The sequence below is a fragment of the Pelodiscus sinensis genome, chromosome 1, assembly GCF_049634645.1.
Source record: "Pelodiscus sinensis isolate JC-2024 chromosome 1, ASM4963464v1, whole genome shotgun sequence".
Classification (NCBI taxonomy): Eukaryota; Metazoa; Chordata; order Testudines; family Trionychidae; genus Pelodiscus; species Pelodiscus sinensis.
In genome coordinates, this window is record NC_134711.1 from 225,399,525 (window position 1) to 225,409,755 (window position 10,231).

Genomic DNA, 10,231 nt, shown 5'->3' on the forward strand with positions numbered 1-10,231 from the left:
ATTTTCTTCCACTACTTGATCTGAGGAAGTGGGTCTGGCCCATGAAAGCTCATCATCTAATAAACCATCTTGTTAGTCTTTAAAGTGCTACATAGTCCTGTATTTTGTTTCAGCTGTATTTTAGTCATTGCACTACTCTTCACCCTCCCCCAGTACAGTTTTACTGTTAACAGATGACTCACTATGCTGCTGTGTACCGTGTGATGAACTAAAAGTAGTAACAACTTATCCTCCCTTCCAACAACCCAGCACATCTTTGTAAGATTGTGTGAGCACCAACTGAAAAAAAAAGTAATGTTAAAAGCTTAACAGCTATGTTTTCTTCCGGGTCTCCATTTTGATCACGCACATGCCCATTCACGTGCGCACCCACTGTGGAAGCGGCAGTAAAACCAGAAGAGGCAGAAGTAAGGCAGAGCCTGGTAAGTTTGGCTCATGTTACTTATTAATGCCCGAATGGGAGAGAATGCTGACTTCAGACCCAATGCAAAATTTATTATAAGCTGCAGGTAGCAGCACGCATCTGCCAATGTGTCACCTGTCTGGCAGCTGCCATATGGAATTGTGGGATAGTGGAGGCAGACATGAATCTGGGGGACCCAGGCAGGAGCTGTGTCCACACTGCACTGCAAATCCAAGTCATAGGCTATGTCTACACTGTGATCTTTTTCCGGAAAAAGATAGGCAAATTGCGAACTGCAATTTGCACACCTTTTTCTGCCTTTTTTTTTTTTTTTTTTTTTTTTTTCCTGAAGAGGTTTTTCCTACATTTGGCCAGTCTACATGGGTGGGGCCAAATGTGGGAAAAATCTCCGCTTTTGGAAGAGACCTTATTCCTCATAAAATGAAGAATACAGAGCTTCCGAAAGAGACTGTTCCGAAATAGTGGATATGTTCCTTGGACATGGCAGAGTTTTTCTCTGGAAAAACTCTGTAGTGTAGACATAGCCATAGTAGCACATGATTCTAGACCCACCCCCTAGTGCTGGATTCTAAGGTCTGAGCCCAGGGGGCTTACTGGTATGAGTCATATTTATATGTAGACAGAAGAGGACAGGGGTTGGCTTGAGCCTGAGCCTGGGCTTACATTGCAATGTAGACAGACCCTATATGCTACTGTAACAGAAATAATAGCAATACTACAGGCCCCCCTGCAAATGTCAAAATAGGAGCCTTTACGCTTGTCATGGGATCACGAAAACTAACACCATATGAAGACCTGCTTTTAAGAGGGATACCTGGGAACTGAGTGCTCCTCCAGTGACAAAGACTGCAGGAGCCTTTGCCTCACTTTGATAATACTCAGTTATATTCCTCTGTGCTGCAATAATTTTTTTTAATTATCCCCTAATTTTAATCTGTAAATTAAGTATAGGATTTTCCTGTAGTACAAGGCACACTGGACCTCAACTGCTTTAACTTTGAACTGTTTATTACATTTAATTTAATTTAATTTAATTTAAAGATGGGTTACTAACCATTGCCAAGAAGGTCTTTATAAAATTAAAATGAATAATGAGACTTCTGGAATGAGACCATAACTCAAGGGTGGGTAATAAGTGACCTGCAGGCTGGATATGGTTCACCAGGGTTAGCTGGTAGTAGGCTGCCAGATGCTTTGTTTACCTGAGTGTCTGCAAGTACCAACTTTTTCCAATGAGATATTTCCTTGAAGTATTTGCACCAGATTGGGTTGTGGATTTCTCAAAGGTTTAAAGCACTCAAAACTAAAGGGCATGCAAAGAAAGCTGGAAAATAAACTCCCTTTTCTGTCCCAACATTCTGTGTAACATATGTGGAATCTCACAATCCCCTTACAAGTGAATTGCCCATTAAAGTCAATAGGTGTTGTGCACATGAAGGTCCTCCAGGATCAAGTCTAGTTGTTATGTCATGCTTTTTAAAAACCTGAGTTCCCCAAAAGCTCTGTGACCTTCACCCACCCACATATCCAGATTTGACTGTTGTTTTCTCAGCTCATCTGTTAGTCTGAAATGACTGGTATTAACATCTGCCTGCGTGGTTTGGCTATAATTAAGAGTCCTCTGCAAACATTGAAGCAAATGCCCTTCCTTTTTTCGCAGGATTGTGAAAACTACAAACAACACTTTAAGCTGCTTTTCTGATCGGACTTATAGTTCCCCTGTAGTTGCAGGGCCATATGTGCTCAGGGATAGCCTAGTCAGCTGCATTAAAAAAAAACACACTTAAATCTCACACATTAAATACCTGAACAGCACTAGAATAAATACATGTTGCCTGCACACCCATTCCTTGAAAAGAAAAGCAGTTTATGTAACCATACATATCTCAGCAATAATATGTTACTTCCTAACTATTATCATGGGCAGATGAGAGGTTTTTTTTAAAACTCCTCCATATGTATTCATGTCTTGTCAGCTCAGATGATCTCTGACTCATAGGAAACTATATAAATGGCATGTGTTCCTCATCTAATCTAATCTCTATTTTTCATGGCTTTGTGTGGGCAGGGGTCTTTCAAGTAAATAGGTTGACATAAAAGGCACTGAAATGGGGGAAGGAAAACTAAATGACAAGCAGTAGAGACAGGTAAGAGACTGTAGGAGAGCATGAGGACAAAGGATAAAGATTTCCCCTCTAGAAAGGTACTGTATATAGGGCTTGATTTTGCTCTCAGGAACACCCTATCAAAATTGATGAAGTTACACAGGTATAAGGGGGATCAAAATGAAGCCTGTACTGTGTCATGGAGCAAGATTAAATTGGCCTCTCTAGATGAAGTTTCTACAGTTGTGGCTTACAGATGTTAGAAGTGTAAAATGAAAAATTAGAAACAAGTGTTGACGTGCACTTTGTTGGGGCTGATATTCCTCATGTTAGCAGTAGGGAACTTATGGCCCACGGGCTGTATCCAGTCCATGGGAAGTGTGGACACCCACCTGCAAGGCTGGAGCTGTGAACACTGGTTTGCCCCACTTCAAGGGAAAGTGTTGAGTCTTGGCACTTCCCCTCATGGAGTTGCAGGGAGATGGGGGAAGCTCTGAGTGTTGGCACTCCCCTGTGGGACCAGAGCCATGAATACCAGCTTGTCTCACTGGAGAAGACCCAAGGCTCCAGACCCCCCCCAACAGGTGGTGAGTGAGTTGAACATTTTATATTTTTCTCTCTCTTTCAAAAAAACTACCCTTAAATTAAATTGCTTTTAATTTGTGTGTGGCCTGCAATTTATTTTTTCTTTGAGTCAGTGGCCCGGGACAGAAAAAAGGTTCCTCACACCTGCGTTGTGCAGCATTCTGCCAAGAAGATAAAAGAGTTGGGTTCAATATTTTTAGGATCCTTCTACACAACTAAGTTGGCTTAAACCCAAACCTAGAAACCTGGGAAAACTAAATCCACCCTCCAAATGACTTTAACAGGCAGAAACTTCACCAAGTACAGGCAGTCCCCGGGTTACGTACAAGATAGGGACTGTAGGTTTGTTCTTAAGTTGAATTTGTATGTAAGTCGGAACTGGCGTCCAGATTCAGTCGCTGCTGAAACTGACCAGCGGCTGACTACAGGAAGCCCAAGGCAGAGCAACTCTGCCTTGGGCTTCCTGTAGTCAGCCGCTGATCAGTTTCAGCAGCGGCTGAATGTGGATGCCTGGGGCAGAGCAGCTGGGGTGCTGCCGGGTTGGTCCAGTAGCGCCGAGGACCGGCGCTGCGGGACCAACCCGGCAGCGTCCCAGCTGCTCTACCCCAGGCGTTGGCGAGAAAAGCCTGGTCTGCTGGGGGGGGGGGGGGGGGCACACTAGCAGCACCCCCCCCCAGCAGACCAGGGAGACGTGGGCGGCGGGACCGCTGAGACGCGCCGCGGTCCCGCTGTCCGCATCCTCCGTGGCTTTGCTCCGCATCTCTCTGGTCTGCTGGGGGCCCCCCCCAGCAGACCGGGCCCCCCCTCCCCCAGCAGACCAGGGAGACGCGGAGTAAAGCCGCAGAGGATGTGGGCAGCGGGACCACGGCGCATCTGGGCTGTCCCGCTGCCCACGTCCTCTGAGGCTTTGCTTCGCGTCTCCCTGGTACCCCCCAGCAGACCAGGGAGACGCGGGCGGCAGATCGCCGAGACGCGCCGCGGTCCCACCTGCATCCTCCCCGGCTTTGCTCCGCGTCTCCCTGGTCTGCTGGGGGGACTCCCCCCAGCAGACCAGGGAGACGCGGAGCAGCTTTTCTCGCCCCGGAGGACGTGGGCGGCGGACCGCGGCGCGTCTGAGCGGTCCCGCCGCCCGCGTCCTCCGGGGCGAGAAAAGTCCCGTTCGTAACTTATGTCGGATCCGCGTAAGTCAGGGACTGCCTGTACTCCAAGAACATGTGCCAACAAGGAAATCTTTATTATGGGAAATGGGCATTTATAAACTTGAGAAAACAGAAGGGTGAGCCTCAGAAGGAAGGAGAGGCACAGGAAACGGGATCATAGGAGCAGCACCTCTGTAACCCGCTTCCTCCACCACACATTTCTGCTTCCAGGATTTTACATATGTAGCACGATCCAACACCCATATTTGTTAGGTTATGTCTACACTTGATTCCTCCTTCAAGAGAGGAATGCAAATTCAGCTGAGCAAAATTGCAAATGAAGCACAGATTTGAATTTCCCGCGCTTCATTTGCATAATCGCATCCGGCGCTATTTTGAAATACCTTCTTTTGAAAAAAGAAATGCAGTCTAGATGTGTTTATTTCAAAAGAAAACCCTTCTTTCAAAATTACCCTTAAACCTCATTTTATAAGGAAAGGCACAGCAAAATGCAAGGTGGAACAGATTATTTAGCACGAGAGGATTTACGTGGCATTACCCAAGTCCTTGTGGAGTCTTAGGGGGTGGGGGGAAGGGTAGAGGGTGCAGCATTCAGGGCAGGGGGCTGGGAGATTTGGGGGGTCCAGGATGGGGAGCTGGGAAGTGAAGCACTCAGGGCAGGGGGTAGGAGATGTAGAAGGGCTGAGGGCAAGCGGCTCAGGTCAAGCTAGGGAGGTGTGGGGACTTACTGGCATGTCCTTGGGGGTTGGAGCTGTGTTGCCTGATTCTAGGGATGGTCCTGGGAGGGACCCTGGCAGAGGACTGGGGGGGAAAAGTTTGGGGGGGTGGTCGCTTACCCCAGTCGAAAGGCTGGCAAGATGGCAAATCCTGGCCCCAACTGACCACTGTTTTTCTGGTATGGCTGTCCACTGTGGTCACTCTACAGCAGGCATGTCCAAAGTCCGGCCCGCGGGCCAATTGCGGCCCGTGTTCCGGTTTAATACGGCCCCACAGGTAATTTGGCAATATCTATCTTTTATGGCCCCCAACGAATCCATATGTATTGAGATGAATACGTTGTAAAATCTCAGTTAATGTCAGCTGGTCTAAATCAGTTATAAATATATTTGGACACAACATGTATACTTGGTGTTATGTTCCTGTTCATATTTTTTGAACTTAAAAGTTGACAGACAACCTTTATTACCAATAATATGTAATGTACTTTACAATGTTCCTGACATATATTTCAGCTTCCTGGATTTTTTTTTCATCTGGCCTTCAGATATGAAAGGCAGAGTGATTTAACACCTGTTTAGATTTGTCATCCATGTGACGAAATGAAAAGTATGCCGTTTGCAATAAACTTTGCATAAAATAGTTAATTTGCATTTAATTTTAATGGTTCAAAGAATGTCAGGCAAAATGGTCGGCCCTCACGCATGTTCACTTCATCAAATCTGGCCCTCTTTGAAAAAAGTTTGGGCACCCCTGCTCTACAGTATAGCTGTCCCCGACACTTGCTGCCCCTAGTGGTCATTCAGTAGTATCTTTATCCTCCGATCAGCACCCTCCCTTTCCATTTATGGAAAATAATCCTATTCCGGACATTTCCCAGTTTCCTGACACAAGAGGGCTGTGTCTAGACTGGCAGTTTTTCCGGAAAATCAGCCGCTTTTCCGGAAAAACTTGCCAGCTGTCTACACTGGCCGCTTTAATTTCCGCAAAAGCACTGACTTCCTACTGTAAGAAATGAGTGCTTCTTGCGGAAATACTATTCTGCTCCCGTTCAGGCAAAAGTCCCTTTTGCGCAAAGCTTTTGTGTAGGGCCAGTGTAGACAGCTCAGATTTGTTTTCCGCAAAAAAGCCCCGATTGCGAAAATGGCGATCAGGGCTTTTTTGTGCAAAAGCGCGTCTAGATTGACACAGACGTTTTTCCGCAAAAAGTGCTTTTGCAGAAAAGCGTCCATGCCAATCTAGATGCTCTGTTCCGAAAATGCTTTTAACGGAAAACTTTTTCATTAAAAGCATTTCCGGAAAATCATGCCAGTCTAGAACAAATGGACTCATGGGTGAACAGACAGGTAGACTCACATTTCTAAAATAGATAGATCCGCATTTCTCAAACTGTGGGTCCTGACCCCCCAGGGGGTCACGAGCAACTTAGAGGGGGGTCGTGGTATCACAAAGTTTGAGAATCCCTGCCATAGATAAATAGCTGGCACATATTGTAAGGGACCGTTTAAGGCAGAGTGGCCCATTAACACCTTTGCACTCACAGAACAAAAAGAGGGGATTAGCGCATTCCAATTTACTGTAATAAAGTAGAAGTCTCAGTGTGGCACTCCATCCATGGTTCAATCATCATGGGGGTTGGAGCAGAGCAGCCCATTGAGTGGGCTACACATATTTTACGCTATGAGAAGATTTGGCGACAAAAGTGCTGTCAAAAGTGGAAACTGATCAAACTAGTTTTTCTGCCACCCTGTGACGGGGCGCTTGAGGCAAGCAGGCTCCGCAATGGCGGCCGAACTGCAAATGCACCAGTGAGGTGCGCCACTCGAAGACTGCTGCCCCGAACACACAGGGGGCGGGGGTGGAGCAATGCACCCGTCGCACCCAGTGTTCTCTGTGGCGCTGTGGCGCAGCCTTTAAAAATGGCGCGCTGCCAGCCAAGGAGGAGGGAGGAGTGAAAGCGACCAGCATGAGAGCACTCGGGGCAAGGCCAGCACTGACAGAGCAGGACCCAGAGCGCAGCGGGACCGACTGGGATTGCTGACCCCCCCCTCCGAGCGAACTCACAACATAAGCAGCTAAGACGGGTCGCAGAGGAGTGTACCAGTCCAGCAGGGTAGGAAGTGACCCAGGGTGGAGTCAATGAGTAGGACCCGCGGGTTGACATGTTATGGGATACGTCCCAGTCAACCAAAGGAGAGAAGTGTTTTCTCTCTCCCTAAGGGCCCTGGGTCGGGGCCCAACAGGAAGGGCAGGTCCGGGTTTCCCAACCCCCGCTCCCTGAAGCCTGGGCAAGCAGGGAGGCACCTCATACTGTTTCGGTGGGACTAAAAAGATGACAACCCAAGCAGGGGCGGCCTGTCCATATAGGCGAACTAGGTGGTTGCCTAGGGTGCCAAGTTAAATTGGGCGCCAAATGGTGGTGCAATATCGTTGAGGGGTTTGGAGGTGGGGGTGCCGATTGCCAGTTGCCTAGGGTGCCAGTTGCTGGCAGTTAGTCTAGGGCCGCCCCTGAACCCAAGCTCAAGCTGTACCTAGGGGACATGGGGATGTGGTGTTGAGTGAGGACTCTTGTCTAGTGGAAGGAAGAAGGATCTTGTGTAAAAGACTGAAGGCACATCGGTATAGTGGGAGGAGGGTGGACTGAAGGGAATAGGTGCCAGGGGGGCCCGAGAGGGCTGCTGGGGCCCAGACGTGGTTTTTTTTTGTTTGTACATAAAGTAAAAAGAGGTGAACACCTCTTCCCCCCCTCCCCCAAGTGTGTACTGTAACACGCCCATTGTCAGTCTTTCATGGCCACATTATTATCTCCCCTGACAACAGATAGAGCAAAGCTACATGGGTAAGCATCCCACAGTGCAGTGTTGTTGGAAGGCAGAGCTGATCTCTGCACTTCTTGGGATTCCCTCCTAGTTCTCTCACAGCATTCTCAACTAGGGAGCAGCATCACGAGGAGCTCTGTGAGCTCTGTGTGCTTAGGAATGTCAAAGCAGCACAGCAGTCTCTCCAGCTTTCCCCCTGCAGCAACAGTCTGCCTGCTACTGTGTTTCTAGCAGGGCAGAACAGGAGCATTCCACTGTCTTGCTCTTTTTGTTTGTTCCCCAAATGGAGCAGCTCACTCAGCTGTCAGATACTTGCCAGAGCTTTGAAAGGGGAAGGATGCATGCCTGCAGGGTAGCAGAGACCACAAAACACTCAGCAGAAATCAGCCCGCAGGTATTGTGGGATATTGGTAGAAATCACTTCTCTTGCCAAAATAAACAAGAGTCCACACTGGCTCTTTGCCAACGACAGAGAGAAGGGAAAAGGCAAAAGTCTGTTGCAGAAGTGGAAGTTTTTTTTTTTTGCCAAAACTGGATGTTTTGCCAGACAAAAGTCGCATTGCTCACTGTTTTATTAACAAAAGGCCATTTTTGGTGACAAAACATGCCAGTGTAGACAAAGCCTTAGACAACCATAGTAAAATCCCCAGAAAACCTACAGTCTATTTAATGAACAGAGCATGAAGCGAATACTTAAAATGCAAGGTGGTAGGAGGAGAATCACCTATAAGTACGCTGACCATCCGTCCTGGGGTACGTCTAAACTACATGCCTCTGTCGGCAGAGGCATGTAGATTTGTTTTTTTGGAAAAGGTAAATGAAGCCGCGATTTAAATGATCGCGGCTTCATTTACATTTACATGGCTGCCGCGCTGAGCCAACAAACAGCTAATCAGCTGTTTGTCGGCTCGCGCGCTAGTCTGGACGTTCCCCCTGTCGACATCAAATCCCTTTGTCGGCAGCCCCGGTAAACCTCATTCCACGAGGAATACCGGGGCTGCCGACAAAGGGCTTTGATGTCGACAGGGGGAACGTCCAGACTAGCGCGCGAGCCGACAAACAGCTGATCAGCTGTTTGTCAGCCCAGCGCGGCAGCCATGTAAATGTAAATGAAGCCGCGATCATTTAAATCGCGGCTTCATTTACCTTTGCCTATGTGTCTAATCTATATGCCTCTGCCAACAGAGGCATGTAGTCTAGACACAGCCCTGGATATTCCAGGACACTCCTGACTTTTAATCTCCTGTCCCGGGGTGTCCCTATGAAGCACTGAAATGTCCTGAAAAGCCCAGAGATTCCAAAGGCAGCTGGAAGCAGCTACATGCTGCTGTTTCCCCTCCCACTCCCTCCACTGGGAGAACAGGAGTCAGGGCCACTTCCTGCAGTCTTTCCCTGCTGCTCAGGAATCTGCCAATAGGAGCAGCAGGAGGCTATGTCATTTGGGAGCATGTTAAAACAAGTAATTTTCAGAGGGGGAAGGGGGTGCAGGGAACTGGCACTTGGCTCAGTTGGGCTGTGGGAGTAGGGATGCCAGGAAGTCGGGGGGGGGGGGGGGGTGGTGGTAGCAGCAGGGGGCCTGAAATGACTTCCCCTGGCCAGGAAAAAAAATGTAATCTGGGACCAATCCTGAAGGTGATGGAAGTCCAACCCCTACCCCCAGCCTGTTCCTGCACCTCCCTACTGGCCAGACTCTGCACCCTCCCTTCTGGCCAGACACTCTATCCCCAGCCTGCTCCTGCATCTTTCCTCCTGGCCAGACACTCTCCCCACAGTCCGCTCCTGCAACCTCTCTCCTGTCCAGACATCCTGCCCCCAGCCTGCTCCTGCACCCTCCCTCCTGGTCAGACTCTGCACCCTTCCTTCTGGCCAGACACCCTACCCCCACTCTGTTATACACCCTCCCGCCTGGCTAGACACCCTACTCTCAGCCTGCTTTTGCACCCTACCTCTCACCCAGACCTCCAGGGGACGCTCTAGACTAGCTGCCAGCAACTGGCACCCTAGGCGAACCATGCAATCAGTGCTCTCCCCCCCCCCCAACCCCAAGGGCAGATATAGACTGAGGTTTTCGGTTCTGTGACTGGAGACAGAGGGACTGGGGATGGATTTCTGTGGCTGGGGACGGGGGGCTGGGGATGGAGATCTGTGGCTGGGGACGGGGGAGTGGGAACAGGGGAGAGGGAACAGGGTGCAAGTGGGGAGAGAGAGTCCCCTGAACCCGCCTCCTCCCAGGATTCCCCCCCCAGAGGGAAGCCGACCCCCCTCCCATGGCGTGGGGAACTCCTGCACGTGCCTCTCCCACCCCCCGCGGCGCAGGGGAAGCCAGCACGTTCCTACCCCGAGCCGACCCCTCTCCTCCCATGTCGCGGGAAAACCCCCGTGCGCCTCCTCCCCCGGGGCCGATTCCCCCTCCCATGGCGC